Genomic DNA, 8,129 nt, shown 5'->3' on the forward strand with positions numbered 1-8,129 from the left:
ATGTGGGAGAAGGGCAGGGGGGCAGATTGAGGCCCCCATTGTGAGGGAGGGCATAGGGCAGGGTTGGCGGCTTGGGCTGGGGCCACTGCCTAGCTGGGGTGATGCATGGAGTCTGGAGCCCAGCACCGGAGCAGGAGTACACAGCCACATGGCCTGGCCAGGGAGCAAGACAGAGCTACCGGTGGCTCATCTGGGAGGTAGCGGGGGGCCTGGTCCCTGCCAATGGGTTCAGTCCTGGGGAGAGGGGCATGGGGGAGGCACAGCCCCTCCCCCCCAGATCTGTGCCTGGGGTAAAGGCAGGCTGCTTGCTGCAGGATCCAGGCTCCCTGCCCTGCTGCCCTCCCCTTGGGGCCTCTGAGGCCCGTTGGGCAGGACCCAGCGTGGGAGAGCAGAGTGGGGCGAGGAGGCTCAGAGTTCCACTTCTGCATTTTGAAAAGGTGTTCACCCTACGCTGACCACTTCCCAATCCCCACCCCCTCCATCTTTCTACAGAGCCTAAAGTCCCTGTAAGAAGTGAGAAGTGGGAGTGGAAAGGCGATAGTGGCTCCCTGGCACCTTGCACAAGCTGAAATCAGCCATTTCCAAGGACAGTTTGAGAAATGGAAATGAATTCCAGCTGAATGCAACCTACTGTCCCAGCCTTCAAGCATCATATTAGTGCAAATAATACTGTGGTTCATACCACAATTCATATGGGCAGTGACTCATGAAAAAGCCAATAAGACCAGCGGGTGAGGTCGCACTGGTAGGAGAGGTGAAAGGAAACAAATCATTTACTGACTCATCATCCAGAACCAAGTCAGCCCCAGCAGGGCACCTGCAAACCCAGCTAATGCCTCACAGCAGCAGGAAGCTGGCAGAACCCAGCAGCATAAAACAGATCATTCTTTTATTCGCTCCTCTGGGCACAGAATCGCTAATCTTTGCTCTCAGAGTGAAAGCCAAGTGCCCATGTAATTTGAGTCTCTGTATCTGGGGCTTGATCCTATCCAGTGGCGAGGACAAAGAACCCAAGTCAGAGAAACTGGTAAGCACGTTACTTAACTTTAAGTATCCAAGTAATACCAGCAGTACCCGGATCTTTTCCTTAGTGGAGCTCAAAGCAGTTTAAAAAGGAAGTCTACTATCATGATCCCCATTTCACATATGGGAAACCTGTGGCACAGAGCAGTAAAGCAACTTGCCTAAGATCACCCAACGGACCAGAGTGTGAGCAAGGAAATAGAAGTCCAGTCTCTTAAGTCCCAGGCCAGTGTCCACAAGACCAGGCTGCCTGGACATTGACCCAATTGGGATCCTTGCTGTGCTAAAAGTTAAACATATGCTCAAGTGTTTTGGTGGAAGTAACATCTTGCTGGGCTGAGCCCTTACTGCATCTGGCTGGCCAAAGAGGGGGTGCAAGGGCAGAGGTCAAGTGACTCTCACATCCTTCTGCCTCAGAATTGTGCCTGATGCCGTAGGCAGTGGCTATCATGTACCTGGAGAAGGGGCTGATCTGCTCCTTCAACAGCTTTTATTGACAGAGGGCAGTTAGCTCTGTTTGCCCCTAAAGCTGGCTCACACTACCCAGCACCAGAAAAGCCAGGTAAGCTGCTAATAGCACAATTACTTTCTCTGAAAGACCTGCTCTTCTTCAGTAGTCTCTGATCTTGTACCCGGAGATGCTTTCAGAATCTGATCCAGCTCACTGGGCATTTTACATTGTAGCTCTTTCCTGATCCGTCCCCAAGCACTGCAGTCACCCTCTGGCAGAAGCTAGACCCCCGGAGTGTCTTAAGACTACAGGACACTCTTCTCTTCAGTTGCCTTCTCCAGGACCTTAATCTAGATTATTATGATCCCTTGATGGGCATCTGTTAGATTCACAGCCTCTATTTACACCCACTATCTCAATTTGAATCCATCGATGATCTATCAGTGAGTCAGGCTAGTGCACTTAACTGAATACCTTGCTACCAAACTGGCCTCAGGAGAAGAAAGAAGCAGTTTTCTCCTCTCCAAACACTGCAGACTCCTGCCTTGCAGGCATGATATAATTGGAGCCAAACTCTGTTTCACAGTTCCTTGTCACCAGCTGCAGGTTCACAACTCCCAGCTCTTGTGGCCTCAGCGATATATTTAATGACGCTAAATATAAATCAAATGTTCAAGTTGCACAAATATATGCCTCTCGCAGATTAAGAAATGACAGCCATGTGTTTGGATTTATTAGTCAGGCAAAAGATAAATGTTGTGGCTAATTGTGCCTGGTCCTCTCCTCTCTGGAGAAATAAAACAGAGACCATGCATGTGCGGCTCTGGCCCAGCATCCCATCTGCCTCATATAAGGAGGGGAAGGCTAGCAGTGCCAATGCATGCCAGGCAGGCTGGCTGGGCACAATGTGTGTCTGGCCAGGCCTATGTCACATGAGTCTAATGCCATCCCTCATTACTTATTATGGACATAGAATGACAGATGTGCTCTGGGCTCACAACATCAACTGACAGACTCCCTGCCCACAAGAGTTTATCCTCCAAGGCCAGAACAACAGGAGGAGATAACAGAATGATAATAACAAAGGATAGCCCAAAAATCAGGCCAAAATAATGGTGCACTTCTCTGTGAAGATCATATAGATGTCTTGGCTATTTCAGTTCATGCTAATATTAATTGTTTAATATCTTTAGTAGATTGCTTATCACAAGACAGCAATCTACCTGACACATATGGGAATATACACACACATGCATGCAGAGACATCCACATGCATGCACCAACATACAAGGAGACACAACTATGTAAGCACACACACAGACACTGTACTCATTTGTGTATGCACACATAGGCACATGCATACTTAATACACTGGGTGATGTGTGTCATGACTCATGTCCTTCACATGGCAAAAAGCCATTGTGAACATGAAGGATTACAGCTGACAGCTGTAAAACGTGGCTTGTTAGCTAAGACTGCAGATACCCATGCTGTCAGCCTTGAAGGCCCTGTGTGGTTATGTATACACAGGGAGACATGCACACAAATATCTAAGAAGCTGGAGTCTGGTGTAAATGAACTGATGGCTTTGCCTGCCCTTGACAGCTGAGGGGTTTGAGCAATAAAGATGCACTTTTGGGTATGTTATTGCCTAAAGATGGCAAGTTAGAAATCCTGGCTGGAGACAGCTGTTTCAGCTCCACATTGAAGGCTACTGTTTCCCATTAACTGGAGTTCAGAGCCCCTTGGGTACAATACAGCAAGCCATGAAAAGGAGCACTAGATTGTGAGGCGGGCAGGAAGCACCCAAGCAGGGCTAGAATGCATTGTTCTTTTGGGACTGACGACTTTATGAAGGACCCTACTCCATTGCCCAGTACCTCAAAGATGGGTGACTCGGACTTCATTCCTGATTAGAGGATAAAACAGTTTCTGTTAACTGGGCATTAAACACTGAGAAAATTTTAACAGCCCTTGTCACTATCTCTATTTCAGGGGTTATTCTTTAGCAGAACTTCTTGGAGGACAGGGCTGAACAGTAGCACAAGGATGCCAGGATGCCCTTATAGTCATCTGATGTCAGGGTCCTCCACAATTGCTAGAACACCCTCTGAGAACTGAGAAGCCTGAGCTCTCTGGCCAAGAGCCCTATTCTCCCAATTAAAGGCTGCATCTCTTCTTTCTGCTGAGACTAATCTCTTTGTATCTCTTTATAGATAAAGAAGATTAACAGGTAACTTCTGCTCTGCAGTTGGCAATGAATGCCAGCAGATTAGCTGCAGGTCTGTGCAGCAATCTGTGATCCCTTGGTATCAGATAACAAGCAGAGATACTTGCACGGTAATGATCGTCCTATCAATGAGCTCATGAATGAGTAAAACCCAGGACTTAGTGGCAGAGTGATAGTTTGCTGTACACTAAGCCCTGGGACAGGAGCCAAAAGTTAAGTCATTATAGGGCACTGGCATAGGAAGTCAAAATGACTGATCAAGGCAAATCTCTTCCTTGCAGGAGAGATTGGGTGCGTAGCCACACCTTGTTTAACCTGACTGGATTTTTATTTAATCTGTAATTTGCTTTTTATAGCTTTCTCTCATTAAAACCAATTGGCAAGTCAATATAATAAGATCTTTACGTTCTGGACCCATTCACACTGTTAATTTCCCTTCTTTTATTTCTTCTCAAATAGGTTTAAGGATGGGAAGAATTGGGTGCTAATTTCACTGCATTTGTCAATTCAGTAAGATAAAGAATAACACAGAAAGAGACCAGATATCCATAGAGAGGGAATAAGAGAAAGACACTTTTCCTTTACGTAGCTCCTTTTATGAGGAGGCATTTCATAAAATTTCACAAAACAGGCTAAGAAAGCAGCTTGTGATGTACTGTTTCTGTTACAGAGGTGACCAAATTTAGGCAACAGTTGAGCCTAATGGCGTGATTTTCAGTGTGGAGTGAATGCCAGCATTCATTCTCAGAAAGGTCCATTTAAGTTACCTGTTCCTGTTCCAGAAAAAAAGTCAGTCTGCCAACTACTTGTCTCTGTCTGCTTCACACAGATGGTTACAGCCAGGTAATTCAGGCATGGTGGGACAGTTTGCGTGGCTAAGGACAACTATGGGCAGACCTTTACCTCACCCCAAATGGTGTAAATATGCCTACTGACTTCACTGGAAATGGACCTCTGCTAAAAAGTCCATAAAAATTTGTCCACAATGGAAAATCACTCAGTATTAGAACATGTGTCAGCTAACACAAGGAAAAATACTCAAATCAAGGTCATCAAAAGTATTTAGGTTCCTAGCATTCACTGATTACCTAAGTATTTCTAAGAGCGGAGGTGTGACTACTTTACATCTTGCTAGTAAGCTGTGTGCTAACACAGTGTGATTCCTGAGTATAGATTGGCTCTATGGTAGTCTTTGTACCATCAACAGACAAGGTGTCCATATCCTCCACACTAAAGACAGGACAGGAACAGCTGCTCCCACCAAGGAAGCAAGGAAGAGTAATTGTGATAGGAGACTCCTTGCTGTGGGGAACAGAGGGTGCCATTTGTTGTCCTGACCCTTAGCTCGAAGGTCTGCTGCCTTCCAGGAGCCAGGATCTGAGATGTAATGGTGAGGATCCCAAAGCTGGTCTGTCCTACAGACTACTACCCCATGCTCCTTTTCCACACAGGCACCAACGACATAGCAAAAAACAACCCCAGGAGAATCATGAGAGACTACAAGTCCATGGGCGTGAAGCTCAAGGGACGAGCAGCACAACTGGTATCATAGTATCATTGGGTCAGAAAGGACCTAAACAGATCATCAGGTCCAACCCCCTGCCCTTGGCAGGAATGGGTGCCGGGGTCATATCACCTCAGCCAAATATCTGTCCAGCCTCCCCTTGAAGACCCCCAAGGTACGAGAGAGCACCACCTCACTTGGGAGCCCATTCCAGAGCCTGGCGGCCCTAACTGTAAAGGCCAGAAAGACCTGCTTGGCTCAACAGGGACATAAGGGAGCTTTTGAAAAGGAAAAAAGCATACAAGCAATGGAAAAATGGTTCAGCATCCAGAGAGGAGTACAATCACATGGTCAGAGTCTGCATGTGTGAGACATGGAAAGCCAAGGCAGGCATGGAGATCAAGCTGGCATCTGAAATAAAGGACAACAAAAAGTTCCTCTATAATTATACAGAGAGCAAGAAAAAAATCAAGTTCCACTTTGGGACCCCCTACTAAATTTTGGGGGACAGCCCACAGTTGATCCCCATGAAAAGGCAGAGGTCCTAAATGCTTACTTCACATCGGTGTTCCTGAAATCAGATGGGAGCTGCTCACCTGTCCAGAGGCCCAGAAAATATGGGGAAGACAACAGCCCACATGAAATTAGTCCCAAACAGGTGAGGGTACTCGTAGAATATCTGGACGTGTTCAAATCTGCTGGGCCAGATGACCGGCATCCAAAAGTCCTCAAACATCTGGCTGAGCTCATAGCAGAGCCTCTGACAAAGCTGTTTGAAGAGTTGTGGAACTTGGGAGTGGTACCAAATGACTGGAGGGCTAATGTGTACCCATCTTTAAGAAAGGGAAGAGGGATGACCCTGCAAACTTCAGACTGGTCAGTCTAACCTTAGTTCTGGGAAAAAGCTTTGAAAAAATTGTTAAGGAGGCCATCAACCACAAGCTTGTAACTAGTGGGGTATTAAGAAGCAACCAACGCAACTTTGTCAAGGTTATGTCATGCCTAAAAAATCTGGTATCCTTTTATGACCATGTAACTAACCAGCTGGACAAGGGGCATGAGACTGACATCATTTACCTAGACTTCAGCAAGGCCTTTGATACTGTTTCCCACGAGATCCTTTTAATTAAGCTGGAGGGTACTGGCCTAGACCAGTCTACAGTGAGGTGGGTTGGCAATTGGCTCAGAGGCTGATCCCAAAGAGTTGTAACTTGATGGGATGGCTTCACCCTGGCAGGCCATCTCCAGTGGTGTCCCCCAGAGATCAGTGCTTGGGCCCATGCCCTTTAACATCTTTATCAATGACTGGACGAAGGTGTGGAAAGCACAGTGATTAAGTTTGCAAATGACACCAAGATGTGGGGAAATGCAGACATGTCTGAGGATAGGGCAAGGATCCACGCAGACCTCAACAGACTGGTTCTATGGGCTGAACACAATCAGATGAGGTTCAATAGGGACAAGTGCCAGGTCCTTCATCTGGGTAGGAAGAACTTTCAGCACAACTATACGATGGGTGGTGATCCATTGGCTGGCACTGCTTCTGAAAGGGACCTGGGGATGGCAATCAACCAGAAGATAAATATGAGCCAACAGTACAATGAAGCCACCAGCAAGGTAAACAGACCTCTGGCGTGTATCGGCCAGCGTGCTGTGAAGAGATCCAGAGAGGTGCTCCTCCTGCTCTGTTCAGCACTGGAGAGGCTGCCGCTGGAGTACTGTGTTCAGTTCTGGGCAGCGCACTTCAGGAAGGATGTGGATAAGCTCAAAAGGGTGCAGAGGAGAGCCACCCATATGATCAGGGGCCTGGAGGACAGGCCGTATGAGGAGAGACCCCTGGGTTTGTTCAGTCTGAGCAAGAGAAGACTGAGAGATGACTTGATAGCTGCCTACAAGTATGTCAAGGGTGAACCCCAAGTTCTAGAGGAGCAATTCTTCAGCAAGGCACACTCAGGGAGGACGAGGACCAACGGGCACAGGCTAACTGAGGAAAGATTTAAGTTGGACATTAGGAAAAACTTTTCCATCAGGGTATCTAGAATCTGGAACACGCTCCCAGCAGAGATGATGCAGTCACCATCCTTGGAGGTGTTCAAGAGGAGGCTGGACAAGCACCTCGTTGAGCTTGCTTGAGCCCAGTAAACTCCTGCCCATGGCAAGAGACCAGACTTCATGATCTTACAGGTTCCTTCCAGTCCTTTGATTCTCTGGGTGCTTGTACGCAACAGGGGTTTAGTCCTCAGGGTTTTATTCTATGCCACCTAAATTGAAACAGTGGGTTTTTAATTGAAACCCACTTTTTCAATTTTTCTGTCATGTTGCAGTGAGGGGGTCAATCTTTTTTTGTGGGGTGGGAAGGACAGGGGGCTGGAGCCTGCTCACAGCCAGGGGGTGAACTGCCAGTGGGCTGAGCAGCCCCTGAGCTGTGGGGGGGCCCTGGCCCTTCCCTCCATGGCAATGGTACCCCCAGGCAGGTTGCTAGTGGGCTGGGTGCTGCCCCAGCTCAGAGGCAGCACCCAGCCCTATCCAAGTCTTCCCCGACCCCAAGCTGGGGCAGCACCTGGCCTGCTAGCAGCCCGGCTGGGCAGCCTCAGGCGATGCTGCTCCCACAGAGCGAAGGACTGGGGCCCCTGCAGCTCAGTGGCTGCTTGGCCTGCCAGCAGCTGTCCAGGTGCAGCCCCAGCTTGGAGGTGCCCAATCCAATGTTTCCCCGAGCCCACCTGGACTTCCAGTGCCCCATGCACTGTCCTCGCCACCTTCTCTGGCCACCAGCAAACCCAGCTGCTCTCCTGCTGCCTTCCCACACTGCCCCAGAAGTAAGCCAGCCCATTCCCAGGTGGTCCCAGGCATTCTGGCAGCCACAGGAGCCTGCTGAAAGCAGAAGCAGCAAGGGGCCCAATCTTTTTTTTCCTGCAGAATCT

This window comes from Crocodylus porosus, unplaced genomic scaffold (assembly GCF_001723895.1).
Source record: "Crocodylus porosus isolate Cpor-Errol unplaced genomic scaffold, CroPor_comp1, whole genome shotgun sequence".
Taxonomy (NCBI): domain Eukaryota; kingdom Metazoa; phylum Chordata; order Crocodylia; family Crocodylidae; genus Crocodylus; species Crocodylus porosus.